Source organism: Thalassophryne amazonica, chromosome 7, assembly GCF_902500255.1.
Source record: "Thalassophryne amazonica chromosome 7, fThaAma1.1, whole genome shotgun sequence".
Taxonomy (NCBI): Eukaryota; Metazoa; Chordata; class Actinopteri; order Batrachoidiformes; family Batrachoididae; genus Thalassophryne; species Thalassophryne amazonica.
In genome coordinates this window covers 52047769-52069914 of record NC_047109.1, presented here as the reverse complement: position 1 = coordinate 52069914, position 22146 = coordinate 52047769, and the positions used below count along the sequence as shown (strand labels likewise).

The 22146-nt window shown below is 40.3% G+C and overlaps 1 protein-coding gene across 1 annotated transcript in view; it reads right to left on the bottom strand.

The window, feature by feature from the left end:
* Window positions 1-21786, bottom strand: part of phldb3 (pleckstrin homology-like domain, family B, member 3) — a 91239-nt gene extending 69453 nt beyond the window's left edge. The window contains 1 exon segment of the mRNA XM_034174146.1: window positions 21474-21786. The gene's annotated coding sequence lies outside the window, so the exon portion shown is untranslated.
* Between the last annotated feature and the right edge of the window lie 360 nt (window positions 21787-22146).

The following is a 22146-nucleotide window of genomic DNA, read 5'->3' as shown; positions in this document are numbered from 1 at the left end:
ATACTAGAAACTTCATTTCACTTCTCAAATATCAGTGTGTTCATCTGCTATATGATATATTTAACTGACATTTCTGATCCAGACAACCAATGATTTATAAAGAAAAATCATGAAAATTATCAGGGGTGACCAAACTTTTGCATACAACTATATCACTTAGAAATGAGTCATCTTAACATAACATCACACTTACCTCAACTTTGGAATTAATCTGTGCCTCAGTTCTTAATGTTAGCAGCTACATTCCATTGAAGTGCATGCTGAGACACTTCTAATAGTCATGTCACCGCTATCGGAAACACACGAGTAGTCAAGAGTACTTTGTTTTCAGATGTCTCTGTTGCTGTTTGTTGTGAATGTCGTATACTTTGAAACCGGCCACGGAAGTGCACAAAGTAATCCTGGTGCATCATCGGATGGTCACCAACAGCCTAAATCTAAATTGTTATGATTTCGGTGCAACAAGTCCTTTCAGTAACAAGTATTTTCAAGTATAACTCATAATAAAGAAACAAAAACTAAAACAAGTAACCTTGATTCCAGTGTTTCCCTGACAGTACAAGTCAACAAGAACCCCCACCAGCCCAGAATTTCTCATTTTATTTTTTTCATAATGCCAAATTATGAATCGATTTAGATGTCAATCATTTTACCACATCCAGTGCTGTGATTATGGCTCTCTTCATCTCTATGTTATCTTATTGAAGTAACTATTCTGTTCTGCAGTCAGAGCTTTCAACAGGAGGTGGTATCTGCTAGACAGATTTGAACTCCTATCAAGATAATAAAAGTCAAACCCTCCACCTCCTCTTTGCTTGAATATATTTTATGTGGCACACATCTTTTCTTATGAAAACTCCTTCTCTCAATCATGCAATCCCTTGGTGCTGTTATAACTCTCCTATTTTACAGCAAACTGCATTATTGCAGGCAAAGCGTCAATTTAAAGCCTCAATTGGCAGCACGGTGGATTAGTGACTAGCACTGTTGCCTCACAGCAAGAAGGTCATGGGTTTAGGGTTGCAGCTATCGATTATTTTACTACTGATTATTCTGGCGATTAATCGAGTAATCAGATAAAAAGCACTTCTGTGTTTTTAAACAACATCAATAGTCCAGGGCTCTCACTAAGCAATGGCATAATGCCTCTGCACCAAAATCATAGAAAATCAGGAGAGACACACACATCCAAGATGTGTAAAACGCAAAAAGCTTTATTTGGACACAAATAGCAAATTAGCTGCACCAAAATCTTGACCTTTTGCTGAAATGGCGATGGGATGTGGTTTCTGTTTTGTTTTTTTCCCAAACTTGTAAAATTTAACCTTTTTTTTTTAAGGTTGGTGGGCTGGGTCCCTGCGTTTTTTTTAATCCCTCTTTCTCTGCAATTCAGTAGATGCATTTCAGCTGGAGGTTGAACATGCAGCCTCGCAGTCAGTTTGTTTTTAATCATTATTTTATTTAAGTTACAATGTTTGTGAAGCATTGTGTGTTGCCCAAAAAAGCGAAAATTAAAAAGCGAAATACGGTGCGAGTCTGAGCAAAACACAGAAGAAAGAGTGGACTTTTTCTGAAAGGATCTTTCAGAAACTGTTTGTCAGTGTAGCCGGGGACGGAGCTGTGACTCACCCGGTGTGAGGGGAGTGCTGATCCCTTCACGCCGGGCTGAGAGAGAGACAGCAGCCAGCCACCGTGTCAAGTCACTCCCCATGTAGAGCGGACCGTGTGTTTTTAAATAATACACAAACACACAGCTTCACTTTAAATGTGCAGTCAGGCTATTTTAAATGATCAGCATAGACCCTCTTTCTCTTAAAAGGCTTAATTTTACTCTGTGTCATGTTGGAAAGCGGTAGCTTTAGGTGCCAATTTGATTAGCGTTTACACGGTTTATGGACATGTTCTATTCTTCTGTTTTCTTCTGGGGATGTTACAGCACCACACACAGGCCTAGCATATGTACTACAATGTTAAACAATGCTTCAAGGCACAGAATTTTCCTCAAACATTTTTGTAATCAAATTATTCGAGTTACTCGACTAATCGTTTCAGCCCTATATAGGCTCGATTCCCACCTGTGGCCTTTCTGTGTGGAGTTTGCATGTTCTTCCTGTGTTTGCGTGGGGTTCCTCCGGGTGCTCCGGTTTCCTCCCACATTTAAAGACATGCAGGTTTAGGTAAATTGGAAACTTTATAATTGTCCAGGTCTCCCTTGCAAAAGTGATCTTGATCTCAATGGGACTAACCTGGTTAAATAAAGGTTACATTAAATTAAATTAATTTTAAAAAGTTTTAAAACCTTCATGATATGTATGACAGTTCCATCTGACAATGGCTTGTCAGGTTATCTAGTGTGTAGCGACCGAATCAGGGGGTACTAATTTGTGGCCTTTGGACCATGTTTGGCTCAGCCTCTATTTGTTTTTTAAACAAGAGATCAAACTTTGCAGCACTATGGAAGGATTTCACAAATAATGAGCAGATCATTTAAGATCAGCTGTTGCGTTTCAGAGTTCCTCACATTTTCCCACATAATGCAGCTCACAATTCCACACCCCCCCATCCCAAACTCTGTCAGTACCACCAGTCCTGCCTCAAAAATTCTAGTATGACACCCACAGTCACAGTGACCTTGACCTCCAATGAAATGCTGCATGAAGCTTGACAGAGTGGCAACAAAGTCCAGCCCAAATGCTGCTGGGAAATATTCATACTTTAAGTTATGCAAGAGGCTGTTCTCCTTCACAAGAACACATCAAACTACATCAAGTTATTAACTTTGTGGAATAGAATGACAACTCAAGTTCTGTAAGGCCCTGACTTGTGCCCTGTGGCTTTACTCAAACACACCAATGTGTAGTTTTGGGGTTAACAGCAGCACTGACATCATCACATCACTATCTTCTGCACAGAATGTTTTCAGAGAACGTAAGTACACATGGTTCTCCTCTAAAGTAAAAATGGAGACAATTTCTGACTCACTGCAGCATTCTAAACAAAACTGAATTGCTTACCAAAAATACATGCGAGTGAAGTCTTGCATTAATTTCACATAAGTGAATCATAAAGGATAAACTGTTTTAAAGAGGTGTGTGGAAAATATTTTGTTTATCCAGTTACAACATTGTGTGATCAAGAAGAATATGACAGGCACAATACTCTGTAAAATGTGCTACATGATCCAACCACGTGTTTAATTGCTTGTCTTTATGTACTATTTCTGAAATACAGAAATATTTGGAGACCTTGCTAAAACAGCACATAATGTTTTTGGCATAATAATGTACTTTTATAGACTGTTTACATAGAAACAAACAAACAAACAAACAAACACACCATTTAATCCACAACAGAAATATGCAAACCTGCACAAATTTATCCCCTGAGGTGTTTAGTCTGGAAGAAAAGTAGTCAAAATCAGCCCAACCTTGCATTGAATGACCTATGTGAGGTTTTTTTTGGCTCCTTTAATGGTATACTTTGAGAAACTGCTGGGCAAAACTCTGTATTCAAGATGGCGTCCAAGTTGCCCATTGTATTAGGCTAGTTCTGTTGTTGTAACTTTGTAATAAAATATAAATAATATTGCAATGCCATCTTTTCTACATTTTGGAGAATGAGGACTCCATTTATGATGTTATTTTGGCATTTCTACACAAATATCCTGTAAAACAGTCCCTATATTACTCATTTATTGAGAAAAAATATTTATTCAAGTGTGTTTTCGTGAGGTTTATGAAAAGAATCTTCCTGCAGGCTTTCATAACACAATCAATGCAGGTATCAAAACAATGGCATACACTGAGTCTCGCTCAAAACATTCATCAAAACTGGTCACCAACCCTAATGATCTCAATGTTATGTTTGCCACTGAAATGACAGAGACAGTTACTTCACTATATGCAGCCAATGGAGAGATAAGATCACCTTCAAAAACGTCTAAACTCCTTCAACAGCTTGCCAACTATAAATGCTACAGAACAATTCTCAAGCCAGATGCTGTCACCACTGATGGAGTACCTATGTTGTGGACCATGTACTGGCCTGCTGGTGGGCAAGTGTGTGACTTTGTGAATGGAGTTGCAAGCAACCTGTCTCATTAGCAAATTTTATCTGTTCGGGCTGTTCATCTAATTTTTGACAGATATCATGAATTCAGTATCAAGAGTGGCACAAGCGCAAGGTAAGACCACTACATATCTTAATGCCAGAAACACTCACATGACTGAGTTTGTAATCACACTGGATTCTCCACTTCCACCAGAGTCAGTTTCTCTCAACATGACGGAGAACAAAAGTGTGTCTGATAAGTCTGATCACTGGCAATATCTGGGATTTTGTTAAAGGTCACCATCTAACAACAGCACATCTTCTTAACACCAGCACCCCATAGCTTCTGGCCTTAATGATATTACCCTGAAATTGACAACCTGAGTATTATGAAGATCAGGGGTGGACAACTTGTTCCAGAAAGGGCCAAGAGGGTGCAGGTTTTCTTTGCAGCTACCGATTCCAACAGGTGATCTCACTGATTAACTGATTCCATCTGCCCAAAGTGATATTAATCAGTGAAATCACCTGGTGGAGTTAGTGGCTGCAAAGAAAACCTGCACCCTCTTGGCCCTTTCTAGAAACAAGTTGCCCACCCCTGATGTAGAGCTTCATAACTCCCACAAAGAAGCTGATACTATAATAATTCACCATGTGGTTGAGATTGCCAGCAAGAATAACAATGTAATAATTCATGTCAGCTGTAATAACACAGATATATTTGTTCTTCTCTGATCTACACATCAGGGCAAATATATTCATGGTTCCCGTCACAGAAAATAAAGCCAACTGACATTAAACAAACCATTATCAAGCACAAGACTGTCATAACCCACTTACTAACACTGCGTACCATCACGGGCTGTGACACCGTAAGCAAGCACTGAAAAATGGCTATTACTGTCCAATGCTAGGAGACCTCACTGTTTCTCATGAGAATCTTGTAAAGACAGGAACCGTTCACTGGTAAATGCTAAAAAAAACAATAAAAAAAAACACACACACACACACACAAACACACGTGTCTCACTTCCATGTCAAAACATTGATTTCATAAGTGGAAGAGCATGACGAAGGGCAAATGCGAAATCTTCAAATCTGAGAACCTTTAGCTCCATATTCGAAAAGCAGGGAGCAGTTTGGTATTCTGCTGTTAATCAAAATCTCCCAGACACTGACCTCTCTGAATGTGGGTTGGGGAAAGATCTAAACTCTAAGATCTTAGTTCCAATTCAGCTCCCTCCCAACACGGTACTTTCTGTCAGTGTTGTATAGTAACAAAGTAAAAATACTTCACTACTGTACTTAAGTACGTTTTGGGAGACTTTGTACTTGAGTTTTTTAAATTCATCTTACTTTCACTTTTACTTCACTACATTTCCGACCTTAATTGCATACTCGTACTTCTACTTCAATACATTTTCTATGCGCCATGCCGTTACTCGTTAGAAACCCCCCCCCCCCCCCCAAAAAAAACCACACACACGAAAAAAGTCGTGTTTTCACCCAAAGACGCCACTGATTACTAGTGACTGCAACGAAGTCAGGCTGATTTGCCATGAGGCATGTCCGGTGGGCTTTTTTGCAGTTGCGCACTTGTTTATCAGGAAAATGATCATTTCTCTACATTGATTACAGACCTGCACTGGGTCTGTAATCAACTTTTCTGCCACGCCGCTTTGCTTTGAAGCTTGAACCAATCGAAGCAGTGATTCACAGGTCGAAGCAGTGCTTCGATCTATGATTCGTGGATTGATTGCTATATTTCACTTTATCCTAATTTTTTTCCCGCCAAAACCCCGAAGAGCATAAGTTAAACCGACCTGTTATGGTCTTCTGAAACAGTTGATAGATGTATTTTATAACTTAAAAACGGGACCGATGCTAACGCATTAGCATGTATATGGCGTTTTCAATGTTAAGTTAGCATTAAGCTGTTCACATCAGCATGTTTGTGATTTGTTTTCTGTATAATTAATGGCTCAGCGTTCGTTGTTGTAAAAGAGTCAAATTGTATTTTTTTTATTTATATAGCAAAAACAATAATAGTCTACATAATAGACAATAATAGTCAATAGACTAATAATGTAACAATACAATTTTAGAGAAAGAGACAAAAAGAACCTAATGAAACAAAATGCAACAGAAAAGATAAAACCATGTAACAATGAAAATAAATAAATACATACAGAAATAAATAACTGTTTCCTGTGAACACCTAGTGAGTAGCCTACTGTCGTTTAGGTTTTGAAACCTTGTTTATGAAGTGTTTTTGTGTGATGTGCACAATTTTCAGTATTTTGGCTAATACTACCAGTCATTTACAAGCCTAAATAAACTTTTATTTAAAAAAATCAGTCCGTTTTTGATTAGTAACATTTACTTGTACTTTTACTTTCAATACTTGAGTACATTTAGTTGTACATTACTTGTCATACTTAAGTACAATAAATACTAGATACTTTAAGACTTTTACTTGAGTAGCATTTCAATCAGTGACTTGAACTTCTACCAAAGTCATTTTTTTTTTTATGGGTATCTGTACTTTTACTTAAGTGTGATTTTCCGGTACTTTATACAACACTGCTTTCTGTAAGTGTGCAGAGAGTGATGATGATGTCATAATCCATTCACACGCAGCTTAACAGAAGATCAAAATGTAGCTGAATCAATGGATGAAAATTCTTCAAATGAGGATGACCCTGAAATACAATTCTAAAATTACTATTCGCCTTACAACAACATGTGTTACTTATGGTGCCTCAGTTTTATCAAGTGATACTGAAGCTTTACTTAACCTTACTTATACACCAGTCACATTAAGAGGAACCTTTGAAGAATGAAGTTTGATGTTATGGTGTTAGTCTTCTGCTTTTGAATCTGGATAAGAAGGAGTATCTTTTGATTAAGATATATGATGTTCACCATTCCTTTGGTTTCTTAAAATGTTGATTAAACAGTATGGATTGCATTTCCAATGATTATTCTTTGTGATCAAATATGGGCACTATTATGCTAGCGATAACAAAATTCTTCTATTACATGACCATGGCAGTGCTCATTTCATGATATCCTCATAGAAATCAATCAATCAAGTTTATTTCTAGAGCCCTTTACAACACTCAAAGTGACCAAAGTGCTTTACAACAAAATGTAAAAACAAAACGGTAAAACAAATATCCAACAGTAAAACCATTATAAAAACAATTAAATAAAATATGCATAAAAACATTTAATAGCATAAAATAAAGCGCCATCATGCTACTGAGTGTTAAAAGCCAGCCTGAACAAATGCGTCTTGAGCCTGGACTTAAAAAGCTCTAAGTCAGAGATGATTCTCATTTCAGGGGGCAATTTATTCCAAACAACTCCATAATTGGTTTCCTCATCCCAAAAATCCTACAAAAAGTGGTATTTCTGTTGGGGTTTTGGTCTGTGGCCAGGGTTTTTGAGTTGTCTCCGTGTCTTTTTGCCCTTGATCATGTGTCCTGTCCTGTCTCCCTGAGTCTGTGCCCTTCATGTGAGTCCCTGTAACCTGTCTGTCGTCTGCGTGTCCACATTCTTGGGTGTGTGAGTGTGTGTGTCTGGGTGTGCTCGTCCTCCTGTTGTTTGTGGGTGTGTCTCGGTTTCCCTTCTGCGTGTTCCAGTCGTGGGTGCGTGTGTGGAAGTGAGCACATGTGTGTGTGAGTGGGAGTAGGTGTGTGTGTGTGAGATCCTCCGTGTGCCCATCCCGAGTACGTGCTGGTGTGGTTCAGCCTGCATGTTTCCTTTGTGTCTCCTGTCTGTTGTGCATGTGAGTGTATGTGTGAGAATGCGCTTCTAGTGTGGTGTCCTCCAGGCGTGTCCTTGTCCCGGTATGTGTCTGTGGGTGCATGAGCATGTTCCCCTTTGTCATCCTCCTGTTTCCCAGCTGCATGCGGTGGTCCTGGTTATCCCTGAGAGCTGCACACGGCATTTGTCAGGTTTGCGTGCCGAGGGTCCCGTTGTCTCCTCGTGTTCTTTTTTGTCTCCCACAATTCCCCTCCCTCACGCAATCCTCACAGCTGTTAGTAATCACCTGGTTGTTATTTAAGCCACACTTTTGTTAATGTTCTTAGCCAGTCGATTACATTTACTCTCTGTGTATTCCCGTGCAATCGGTCCTTGATTCTTATGTCACACAATTCGTCCAACCTCACCTGTGCTTCACCGTGTAGTAAGTGTTTTACCTCACTGTTATTTTCTGACAGTCGCTTTTCTTTGTTGGTTGATCACCTTCTCAGTCTTCTTGGCAGAGGAGCATTCTGGCTGCTGTCCAGCTGTTAGACCTGTCTGACACCTGCGTGACAATGCCTATGGTATAACTATTGTGGTGTTTGATCTGCACACATATCATGCACTTACATTATTGTTGGTTGTAGAAGAGTGACAAGTCATTTTTTTCCAGATGAAATGCACTGTGAATTAAAAAAAAAATAACTCACTCTCTCACACATCTTCAACCGCTTACTCCAATTAAGGGTCACACAATGCAGCCCATCTCAGCAGTCATAGGGCGTGAGGCGGGGGTGAATTACAAAACAACCTGCTAGTTGGCTGACAAAAATACACACATTTTTGGACAACTGTATTCAACTGGCAATTGGCATTTAAGTCATTTATCATATAAGAATATCAAAAATTGGGTATTTGTTGCATTCCTGTTTTGCAGAGCTGTAAACTGAACATCTTTAGCAGTCACCCATACCTGGTCAACTGCTTGTTCTGTGAGACATGGTCTCTGAGCCAATGTGTGGCATACCACCAAGACAATCTCCAAGGGCTTTTCAGGCCTGATATACCATGACGCATCAGTCAGTGAAACCATGAAACGTGGTTGTTCTATCGACTTTCCAGAAATAATGTACAATATACTGGTTACAGACACACACAGATTATATATATATATATATATATATATATATATATATATATATACACACACACACACACACACACACAGGGTTCTCACCAGGATTTTTTCACAGCATAGGGGGGAACTCAGTGGGGAATAGCTGCGCGACGAGCATTGCACGTACGACTATTGTAGCATGGTCCAGGGACATCCTCCCAAGAATATTTTGAAATTTATAACCCTTTGAAACACTATGTCCTGCATTTTGAGGGCCACTTTGTGTTGCTAACTGTGACGTTAAATAATGTGCAACATGTCCTTCAAAAAAGGAAAAGAATAAAAACCCAGAAATGTCCCATTATGCTCAACTTAGCTGTGGAGAACCCTGAGATATACGAGGTCTGTTAGAAAAGTATCCGACCTTTTTATTTTTTGCAAAAACCATATGGATTTGAATCATGTGTGATTGCATCAGCCAAGCTTGAACCTTCGTGCGCACGCGTGAGTTTTTTTCACGCCTGTCGGTTGCGTCATTCGCCTGTGAGCAGGCTTTGAATGAGCAGTGGTCCACCCCCCTTGTCGGATTTTTATTGCAAGTAAAATGTCTGAACGATTTGGAGCTTTGCTGCATCAAATTTTTCCAGAAACTGTGAGAGACAGCCAGGTGGACACCATTCGGAAAATTCAGATGGCTTTCAGGGACGATTTTATGGGGATCACACAGATTAAGGAGTGTTACAGCCAGTTTAAAGACCGCCCACAGCGGCTGAGGGCGCGCCGCGCTCCGAGTGGCGATCGACAGGCTGAAACGACCAGATCATTTCCAAAGTGAATGCTGTGTTGATCCGGGACATCGTCTGACTACCACAGAAATGGCAGAAGACGTGGACATCAGCACTTTTTCTGGAAAGGAGAGATCATATCTCACCCATATTGGCCTCTCTTCATTGGCTTCCTGTTAATTCTAGAATAGAATTTAAAATTCTTCTTCTTACTTATAAGGTTTTGAATAATCAGGTCCCATCTTATCTTAGGGACCTCGTAGTACCATATCACCCCAATAGAGCGCTTCGCTCTCAGACTGCAGGCTTACTTGTAGTTCCTAGGGTTTGTAAGAGTAGAATGGGAGGCAGAGCCTTCAGCTTTCAGGCTCCTCTCCTGTGGAACCAGCTCCCAATTCAGATCAGGGAGACAGACACCCTCTCTACTTTTAAGATTAGGCTTAAAACTTTCCTTTTTGCTAAAGCTTATAGTTAGGGCTGGATCAGGTGACCCTGAACCATCCCTTAGTTATGCTGCTATAGACGTAGACTGCTGGGGGGTTCCCATGATGCACTGTTTCTTTCTCTTTTTGCTCTGTATGCACCACTCTGCATTTAATCATTAGTGATCGATCTCTGCTCCCCTCCACAGCATGTCTTTTTCCTGGTTCTCTCCCTCAGCCCCAACCAGTCCCAGCAGAAGACTGCCCCTCCCTGAGCCTGGTTCTGCTGGAGGTTTCTTCCTGTTAAAAGGGAGTTTTTCCTTCCCACTGTAGCCAAGTGCTTGCTCACAGGGGGTCGTTTTGACCGTTGGGGTTTTACATAATTATTGTATGGCCTTGCCTTACAATATAAAGCGCCTTGGGGCAACTGTTTGTTGTGATTTGGCGCTATATAAAAAAAAAAATTGATTGATTGACTTTTTCGGCACATTCCACTGTTATAGGAGTTTTTGTCATGGAAAGAGGAGCGGAAGAATGCGCCACAGAGCCGCGAATGGCGCGGGACAAAAGCACCTTCGTGTTGGTCTCACAGGACGGCTTTCAGATGGCTTTTGGTGGCTTTTCAGTCGTGTGACTATCCGAGAAATTGTGGATGAGCTGGACATGCCAGAACATGTCCTGTGAGGCTTCATCACAGCGTTGCTTTGCGCCATGCGGCTCCGTCCCGAAGCGCCAGGGTACTTTTTACCCTGAGGGTCAAAATTCAGAAATTCTGAATGGCTTTATATCTACGTGTAATAAAATGTTAGTAAAAATCATATATATGTTGTTGTCATTAAAAGACTAGCAATAATATTAAGTGGAAAAAACAGCAAGGTAAATGAGTACAATGGCAAGGCATACTTCAGATTTATATTTTAATACATAAGGATTTTTTTTAATTGAGGCATGTATGGGTTCATTAGAGCTTTTAATCAGCATGAATACAACTTACAAGGTTTCATTTATAAAAATCCATCAAGAATTATGATGACAGGAAAAAAACATCACAGTAAATGAACAGAATGGCATATTTTTCCGAAAATTTCCACACTTTACTTAAAATATTTTTTTTCTACCCAGGCATGTATGGGTTCATTAGAAAGAGCAATTAAAGGGCTTTAAAACAAGCCTACTTTTATCAAAATCTGTTAACAAATAGAGACAATAAAGCGAGAAAAACAGCACAGTTTGTCATAATTTCCCCAAATTTCTGCGTTTTACATAAAAGTTTTTTTCACCCACACATGCATAGGTTCATTGGAAAGAACCTATGCATGAGCTTAGAACCTATCAAAGGGCTTTAAAACAAGCCTACATTTATTAAAATCCATTAAGAAATAGCGACGCTAGTGCGAAAAAAGCGGTCAGTTTATTATTTATGATCTGCACATATCCACCCTTAGCAATGACGCCTTCCTGTCTTGAGCGACACTAATAGATTGAGGCACGCACGTCCATTCCAGGTCTATATTTCCATGGTCTCAACCACATAGCCATGTGGTGGCAAGCTGAAGAAAAGCACTATAATAGTTGTGCAGCTGGTATGACTGGATCATATGATTACTGTTTATCCACCATCCTATTTCAGAAATCTTGGGTTGAACCAGTGGTCCACCTGTCGTGGTTGTCATCCAGGACCCAAGGCGGTTCCAAGGTAGTGTGGATGCAGCAAAGCACCGCACCAGTGCATGCTTGAGATATGGTCATCAGTCATCATGACGTGGTAACAAGATGAACCAGTTTTACTTGAGCGTTGTGTAGTTTACAAAAGAAAATGCAGCGTGTCAAATTACTGGCAGATTGGATCCTGCATCCTAACTAGTGAATGTTTTCCCACTTATCATTTCATTACGTCATGATGGAAGTGGTAAATATTTTCACAGAGTGGCAGATTTATGTTGGTTCTTTGCACTCCAACAGTGAAACGACAACGTCAGCCTTGATCAAGTTGATCTCCTGTTTGTTTTGCTCACCGGCAGCGTAAACACTGAAGATCACGTGAATGCACAAGGCGAGACCAAAATCTTTAAATACACCTTGCAGTGCAGTGTAACAGAGTATTACTATCTCAGTTCACCCACCAACTTCAGCACAAAATATAAAAAAAAGGTGCTGGAATACACTGAATACCACACATTATTTGCAAAAGCACACAGTAATATTCTGAAGACATTCTTTATTTTATAACCATTCACAGTCATTTCAAAGCAATCAAGCCTCTGAATGGTTAAACCACCTCGCAGTATTGCTTTGTTTGCAATAAATCCCCTCACAAAATAAATAGGAAGGAATCCATGCCAATAAATGGAAAATCCATCTTGGGAGATGTGACGTCACCACAGTAACATCCGCTAAATGTTTTGTAAATCCTTCCAAAGGTGTTATCAGGTTACAAACATAGTATTTTCAGGTTTAGAAGTGTTTATTTCTCACTAGCTTTTATATATTAGAAAGGTGTTATTTCTAGCCAAAAAATGAAGCGACCTTAACACCTAGCGCTAGCAGCGATGTCACCACACTCAGGCGCTAACATCAGCGAGTTCAGGCCATAAAATTACGTACAGAATGTGACACTTTAATGTTTTAAAACACCTCTTAAAATAGACCAAGGTTAGCCATCTTCGAACAGTCCAAGGTCTGCGTCTCAATAATGTTCCCTGTGAATTTGAAGACTGTAGGAGTAATAGAACTGGACTTATGCTGTACACCAGTGGATGGATGGATGGACAGACAGACGCCAGGTCATTGCAATACCCGATGGCCATATGTTGGTCTCGGGTAAAAAGGTTTTTTTTTTTGTTTTTGCAAATTAATAATAATAAAAAAAAGCTAAGAAATCACATGTACATAAGTATTCACGGCCTTTGCCATGAAGCTCAAAACTGGAAAACTCCTGTTTCCACTGATCATCCTTGAGATGTTCCTACAGCTTAATTGGAGTCTACCTGGGGTAAATTCAGTTGATTGGACATGATCTGAAAAGACACACACACACACCTGTCAACGTATAAGGTCCCACAGTTGGCAGTGCATATCAGAGTACAAACCAAGCATGAAGTCAAAGGAATTGTCTTTAAACCGCCAAGACAGGATTGTCTCGAGGCACAAATCTGGGGAAGGGTACAGAAACATTTCTGCTGCTTTGAACGTCCCAATGAGCACAGTGACCTCCATCATCTGTAAATGGAAGAAGTTCAGATCCATCAGGAGTCTTCCTAGAGCTGGCCATACCGTCTAAACTGAGCGACCAGGGGAGAAGGCCTTAGTCATGGAGGTGACCAAGAATCCGATGGTCACTCTGTCAGAGCTCCAGCATTCCTCTGCAGAGAGGGGAGAACCTTCCAGAAGGACAACCATCTTTGCAGTAATCCACCAGGCCTGTATGGTAGCGTGGTCAGATAAAACCACTCCTTCGCAAAACACACATCAGCCCACCTGGAGTTTGCCATAAGGCACCTGAAGAACTCTCAGACCATGAGAAACAAAATTCTCTGGTCTGATGAGACAAAGATTGAACTATTTGGTGTGAATGCAAGGCATCAGGTTTGGAGGAAACCAGGCACCATCCCTACAGTGAAGCATGGTGGTGGCAGCATCATGCTGTGGAGATGTTTTTCAGTGGCAGGAACTGAGAGACTAGTCAGGATTGAGGGAAAGATGAATGCAGCAATGTACAAAGACATCCCGGATGAAAACCTGCTCCAGAGCGCTCTTGACCTCAGACTGGGGCGACAGCTCATCTTTCAGCAGGACAATGACCCTAAACACACAGCCATGATATCAAAGGAGTGGCTTCAGGACAACTCTGTGAATGTCCTTGAGTGGCCCAGCCAGAGCACAGACCTGAATCCCAATGAACACCTTTGGAGAGCTCTGAAAATGGCTGTGCACTGATGCTCCCCATCCAACCTGATGGAGCTTGAGAGGTGCTGCAAAGAGGAATGGAGCAAAACAAATGGAGCAAAAAAAAGGATGCACCAAGCTTGTAGTATTATATTCATGAAGACTTGAAGCTGTAATTGCTGCCAAAGGTGTATCAACCATGTACTGAGCAAAGGATGTGAATACGTGATTTCTTAGTTTTTTATTTTTAATAAATTAGCAACCCCCCCCCCCCCCCCCCCCCCAAAAAAGAAAAAGAAACTTGTTTCATGTTGTCATTATGAAGTGCTGTGAGTAGATTTTTTTAAGGAAAAAATGAATTTACTCCATTTTGGAATAAGGCCGTAGCATAAAATGTAGATCAAGTGAAGCACTGTGAATACTTCCTGGATGCACTGTATGACCAGCTCTGTCTATTTTCCAATATGCCAGTTTATATCAACCCTGTATTAGTTTGAGAAGATTCCTCCCATCAGTTTGTTCACCACTGATGTAGCTCACAGTAAATAGTCCTTCAGAAATGTAGCATTAAGCATTGATGTATGTTGAAGGCTGTAAGTAATTGCAAACAAAAGACGACTTTATTTACCACTGTACAACTTTAAGGTTTGGAAAAACGTGCTTTAGCTGTAAGGTGGCCTGTTGATAACCATTAGGGGTGTAACGTACATCTTACTCACAGATTGGTAATAATCAGTTTTGATGTCACGATATGGTTCAAATAACGGTAAATTTGTGTCAGGTTTGCTCAGATAGGTGAAGAAAAAAGTTAAAGCTGAAAAGATGGAAGAGTATCACTTATGGAAGGACGGAACACTATCAAACAATATTCAACAACTGGCTTGAGGCTCGAGTTTCCACATCCTTTTCACATTTTGAATGTTATGGCTCAAGTTTTTACTTTGCATTTTGAGTAATTACATTAAAAACAAACATCTGTACATGACAACATGATTCACAATCAAAGTTGCAAACCTCTTTTTTTTTTTTTAAACTACACAGCACACAGTTCGGCATTATAAAATGTTGCGGTTTTTTGACTGCACATTTTTGTGACACCCCTAATTTCTTTCGTACAACACAACTATCAAAGGTGGAAAAAAAAAAATAAATAAATAAAAAAAATCACAGAACAGCTTGACTGTAATGTTAATATGTTAATATGATTAAGGCTGTAATAATGTGAACATGCCCTTTAAAAACATTGAAATTGGTTGGATTTTTTTTAAAGAGTTTTTAAAAACGTGCAAAAATCCTCTGTTCGCAGCCTGCTACAATATGTAACGAGTGACATTAGTACAGGTTTAACTACACAGATTCCTTTGGTATGAGTAAATCTCTGCAAGCTGTGGTCCTTAAATGACAGCTTAGGAAAAAGAGCTCAGACAGATTTGCTCAATGCCAGTCAAAACAAAACGAGGTGTGTGTGTTTATTTAATTACAGATCTCGTGTAGACAAAAAAACAAACAAAAAAAACTGTTCCCACAGTCATTTACGGGGACAGATTTTTCTCTTGAGAAAAAAGTGCTAGTGCTTGCATGGACTAGGTCTTGGGCACTGTTGTGGAAACCAGGTGCCTTTAATGATGATATGATCTTTGCAGAATCAGTGACTGGAGCACTTGAGAAAGTGAGTAAAGAATCAGAGTGTGTGGGTTTGTGATTGTCCTGAATCAAGATTAAAATCTAAGCTTTCAGTGATTTCCTGAAATGGGTCATCAAGTGTATCAGTGTGTAGCAAACATGTTGAACATACAGAAACAGCAGTGACATTCATGTCTCTGGGTCCTTAAGCCCCTTTCACATTGGTGTATTCGTAGAGCTGCATATTGCAGTGTTGTGTTTCATTTAAATACGTACAAAATGCACGCGTACTCAGCCTTTTTCCGTGTTCGTTTCATACTTGCAGCTACGTGTTCACCTTTTTAATGTGCACACAGTCGCGTGTACCATGCCGCTATTTAAACCCATTTAACTCCTGCCGGCTGTGCAGAACACATCACTGCACTTGGAACACAGCGGACTGTATCATGAGGATTTTACAGTTGCATTACTGCCACGATCAGGGCGTTTGATGAGCGCACCGACATGAAGCGAGTGCACTTTTATTTTAAAGTCACAGGTTTGATCAGACAGAGAGAGAGCGAGAGACAGAGTGAGAGTGAGGGAGAGCACGAGAGAGAGAGAGAGAGAGCGACCGACCTGCTGTTTCTGTTGTGTTTCTGGATTTCTCAGTTGAGGTTCGACTCCCTGTTCTGAGCACACAGGCGCTGTGGGCTGTGTGATCATGTTCTCAGTTGATTCCTCTGGATGCAGCACTCAGTTTTTGGTTGTGTACAGAAGCGCAGTGCACATACTTGCCTGCAGTAACGCTGTACTGCGCAGACCTGCTTAAAACTGTGTCCAGCATTCTACGCCAAAGAAAATTAAACATGTTTAAGTTTTTCCGTCCTACGTGCACAGCCCTCAACATACTGCTGCGTAGGGAGCAAAAACCCGACGTAGAGCTGCTAAAAGTGGGCGTAGAGCTGCTCAACTCAGCGTAGATGATACGCCACAATAAGCAGCTCTACGAATACGCTGATGTGAAAGAGGCTTTAGCCTTTGAGATTGAGAGATGTGTGGGAAGATCTTCTTGAATCGTGAGGTTGCTGGACAGAGATGTTTGGCAATGCAGATATCTTTGAAGATGAATAAATTAGGTCCAAGTTTCTAAAGGTGCACTGACACGAGCATGCCTGAGACTCACGCAATAGTATGAACATCGTTGTGACGATCCCACCCGCTGTGTTCACAGCTGGACGCCGTTCTTTGTTCTACCGGCTGCCACATGCTCTGCGCTGGACGCTGCATATATAAAATAATTATTTTGTGGCAGATTAATAATTTTTTTCTGCAAATTGGCTGTCGAAAACGGCTCTAATCACTTCCTGAATCACTTAGGAGGCTGCAGCGGGAGCCATTCACGCGCGCCTAACAAGCTGCAGAAAGCATTTTGAACCGTCTAAAAAGGTAATCATTTGTCTTGTTTACATTATCATGGCTTAATAAAACACTGTGTTCTTTCCTTCTTGTGTGCAGCTGTTAAAGTATGTTTATAACAGATTTAACTTCTTGTTATAATCCTTCAGACGAGCTGCACCCTGATGCAATCCGCTGACATCACCACCCGCTCTGTTCACTTCTTTACTCCAACTGACGAGCTGCACGTCGTGTTGGAGATTAGATTGTGCCACACAGCAAGACATTTGTGCGTGAAAGATTTTTCTGAACATTTAAAAATTCACTGCGCGTAATAGCACGCCCCGGCCCCCCCTCTGGTGTCCTGTCTGCACCAGTTAAAGACGAGTTTACTCTCCAGCACAATACATCACGACCTGTGTCGTGATGTGTCGTAAAATAAAGGCATGCTCGTGTCAGTGGGTCTTAAGGTCCCAGTGCTTCCCGTCTTACCGCAGGGTTGTAAGACTTGGATGCTAACCATTGACATAAGGCAACAGCAGGATGTCTTTGGTTACAGGTGTCTTCACATGATGCCTGAGTACTGCTGGAATGACTCTGTCAAACAAGCGATTACTTAGGGAGTGTTAAGAAAATCACTTGCACTGTAAGGGAGTGTCAGTTAGGACACTCTGGCCAAGAAGGACGTTTCTCTGTGCACCATGCAGCACGTAGGTGCCTCAGTGCTGAGGACCCCAGTGGCTGGAGAAAGTCAAGGAGATGATGTTTCACCTGGCTGTGGCAGATAGATGGTTACTTTTGAGTAGTGGGGATGGAACAGTTGACGACCTGGGAGGCTGGCTGCCATCCAGGACCTGAAGTGTTTCTGTGCTGTCACGGATGCAGTGACGTACATCACCAGTACATGCTCCCAGACTTGACTTGACTTGGAAAAAAGCAAGTCCCCAGTGAGGTAATCTTTATTTTATATGATTCAAATAGATATTTGGTTTGGATCACAATATGGTCCAAAATTAGGATTGTTGCCGTTTTGGTAAGCTTTAACTTTATGTGCTACTGAACCTATATAAGTCAATGTAACATCAACTGAGATGGGGGTGGCAGAGAACTACATACAGTGTGTGCTATGAGAGAAAAAAGGGAGCTCCCACTCGACTACAAACTATCCCATCACAAAGCAACCATTGCTCATCGTCCTGCACTTCCACCCACTCTCTGTTTACACCGTGTGACCTGATGGAGGGATAAAAGCGAGACATCCCAGGGACATAATCAAAGAGGAATTTGTGTAAACTGTGGTTATTATTACAGTGCGTGTTCAATAGGAGACAGTATTTCAGCAGCCCAGTTACTGTGAAGTTTATAGTAATTTTTCCTCAACTTATCCTAATGATGCAAGTCTGTTTTCAGGCAAAAATGTGGGCTGAAAAACTTTGTTTGCAATAAGCAAGACAGTAATTAGTCAGAATCTCAAACCCTCATTGTCTGTGAGGTAAGTCTTTTGAGATTCAGACATTGGAAAATACAGGGGGTATGTGGAAATTCCCAACCTCAAACATTCCATATACTGAACTGAGGTAGATGCCAAAAAGTGTCTCACATCTCACCTTTCCATCAGCATATTTTTGATCATAGCTGAATATCCTGTAAAATCCAATAAGAGAATGAATAGATAAATGAGCTCACTCTCTCTGGTAAAATGATAAGTCAAAGACAATATAATCTTATAATCTTGTAACTCATCCAATTAAAAGGGACAATGTAGATGATAAAAATGTAGCAGCATGTTGGCCAAGTGGTTTGTGCGCTTGTTTCCACAGTGGAAGGTTCATGCTTCAAGACCACCCCCGCCCATCTCCATGCAATGTGAAGTTGCATCAGGAAGTGCTTGCCACATAAAATTTATCCAAAATCAACATACAGATACATATAGGATCTGCTGTGGCAAACCCCAGGAAAAAAGGAGAAGTCAGAACTTTACTATATAGATCATAAATGTGAGACATTACTGAACTGTGGTGCACCAGATCAACCCAATAAGTAACATTATTTTGCTTATGTTACATACATAGATCGATCTGTCACACTGCTGAACTTGTATAGACTTGCTGCAGGGACTAATCACATGTCACCAAGTATAGAAGCATGCGCTGATGTCATGGGCCACAGCATCCACCACACCACGCAACTGCCTTGGATCCAGAATTTCAACCACCCAGTCATACATCATCACATGCATGCTGCAAATTAGGAGTAGATGTGGTTGAAGATACATGCATCTTGTAATGAGCTTGACAGTTTCTTTAATCTCCAGAGCCTATGCCTGGTCACCACCAAGGCCACCAGTGTCCCATGTATTCCCAGAAACACACCACGTTTCCTTCTCATTGAGCAATATGGCAGCTGGTGCACTGCGCATTGACTCCCATGTCACCATATTCTATGTCAAGAGAAGATGATAATATATATCACTTCTGCCTCTTCTTAATGTTAAAAAAAGAGTTCTTTCACTGATGGCATGATGTAGACTTTATTCTTTGCTTACAATGTTGTACTTGATATCACCTTTACCACAATACGACACCACCGTCAAACTAAAATAAACATATAACACTTTAAGTCAAAATGCTAAATAAAGATATAACATTACAGAAAACATAACATACCTCGCTGACTGACCCAATCTCTGAGGCAGAAATGAGGTCTTACTTGTATATTTATGCACTTTACAAGTTTAGTTCAACTTAAATTGGCCTTTCTTGCCGTGACTTGCCAAGCTTACTTCTCCATAAGCGTGCATCTCAATTAAGGTACACCAGCGGAACCAACAAAACAAACAATAGTTCCTACCTAGGGATTTTCAAAGTAAAAGTCCTAATGCCATGTAAAATATGCGTAATGCAAAATAAAATGCCTAAACCAAAATCATGGCAGTAAAAATATAATTTACAATAGCAAAGGTTTTGTCTTCAATTTCTTATTCTGACAGACATGCTACATGATATATCACGCTCACATGAACTCTTCACAGGTCAATGATATGATTCGAGCCTTCTTCATCAAAAGATACATTTATCTGGTAGCCACATTACCTGCATGGTCTTCTAGTCCACTGTACAAAATCAAAAATCCTTGTTTATTCACTTCTGTACTGACATGTGACACGTCAGTGCAGAAACAGGAAAGTATACCGACCTGAACCCTAATCTTTGTACATCGCTTAGAAGCTCCATACTAAACTGGCCGATGCACAACACTGCTGATCTTTTTCGCCTCAATTCATTGTATTCAGTTAGGAGAACCCACAAGAGAATTTGATTAGACAAACTGGAGACAGCCATCTGAGAGGACTGTGAGCACCCATGGTCACTGACTAGAGCATATGTGTTGATCACGGAAGCTGTGATCACCCTGTGATTGGAGAAATGATGAGGGTGCAAATTTTCACTCTTCTCTTTAAGAGCCCTGATGAATTTAGTGAGATGAATCACAGTAAAGGAATACCGAAACACAGCAAAAACAATGAAGGAGGGGTGGGAATCAACAAATTATACAGTTTCATGTTTACATGGAACCCTAATAATCCATTTTAATCAGAATGATAATAACAGTAATAATAAGAGACTCTAAGCTCAAATGTCTCATACAAACTCTCTGATCAGAATGAAATAGGTGGATCTCTGATCAAAAATTCAGTTGAATCCCTGAGGATGGTTCAAACCTTCTACAAATGAGATATCCTTTCATGGACTACAGAGATTTTAAAAGTGTTTGTCAAAGGGGAAAAAAGGCTTTGACTATGTTGATGGCCAGAAACAGAGGAGTTTAGTCTGAGGGTGGGAAAAAGGAAGTAAACAGCAGATAACGATGAAGTTGAATCTGCTGCGCTCTTTATCATTTATTAAGAGAAAATCTCTCCTGCTGCATTTTTATTAGCAAAAAACAGAATAATGTTGGAATAAAATTACAAGGGTCAAAATAAGATGCTTTGTGCGCATGTCAAATAACACGATCATTCTGAAATGTAATCGATTTGATCATTTATTATGGCAATGGAAATGATACCTGTGGATGCACTGATCAGAATTATTATTGATGCAGCTTCAAGGTCAGAAATTAAGGGATAGTTTGGTCAAGATTAGGAAGGAAGGATTAAAAAAAGATGAGATCTTGCACTTGTTTTTTCTTAATAATACAATGGGTGAACTCGCCTTTGCTAAGAACCTATAATAACTGTTAAAGATTTACATACATCCAGCGCTGTCTTTTCTTTTAAAAGTCTCACTCATATAAACAGATAAACTGCCAGAGTTACGTTTTTGCTGTTTATTTTAAACAGGAAGTACACAGCGCAACGTTTAAAGGTGATAAGTTTGTTAAATCAGAAGTGGTGTAAAAACAAAATAGGAAAGAGAAAGAAAGAAATAAAAAGGAAAACGAAATCAATAAAACAACTCTTACCTGGAAATGAACTTCTAACCAACTGTCGAAGTTATGACGATCGCTTCATAATCACAACCAAACCGAAACACTTCAGCAAACTTTGGCTTCCAGACACATAAATGAGTTAGTTCATGAAATACTTCCCGGGAGACGTTCTTTTCTTCTCCGTGTGATTTGTCCGAATCCCGCTCCGAGTCAACAGGTGAAACTAAAGCACGCGGGGGAGGAGGAGGAGGACACCGACTAATTCCAGTATTTATTTGTGGTAAGCGTAAACTCTGAAACGTCACAGGTCTTTTTTTCTGGGGAATAGACGGAGACCAGTTCCAGTTGTGGTACATGATTCCGGGAACTCACAGGGGGTTGTTGCTGTGGCGTAGCTCAGTGTGAACCACTCACAACCAGTAAATAAATAAATAAAGTCATAGCATGACTTGTACTTTTTTTTTTTTTTTTTTTTTACCTTAGCGGCCTGCATGTAGTGGAACCAGCTTGCTGAGTTAGGGGAGCACGGGGTAAGTTGTAACATAAAAAAAAGAATGAATATAAAAAAGAAAAAAATCTCGTTTTAAACAAATGGGGAAATGCTAAAAGAAAAAAAACAAAAAAAAACAAACTGGTTATTTCTCCAAATCCCACTAAGAACAGCGGGATCCCAAATTGGGAAATAACCATTTTCTCAAGGTCGGCG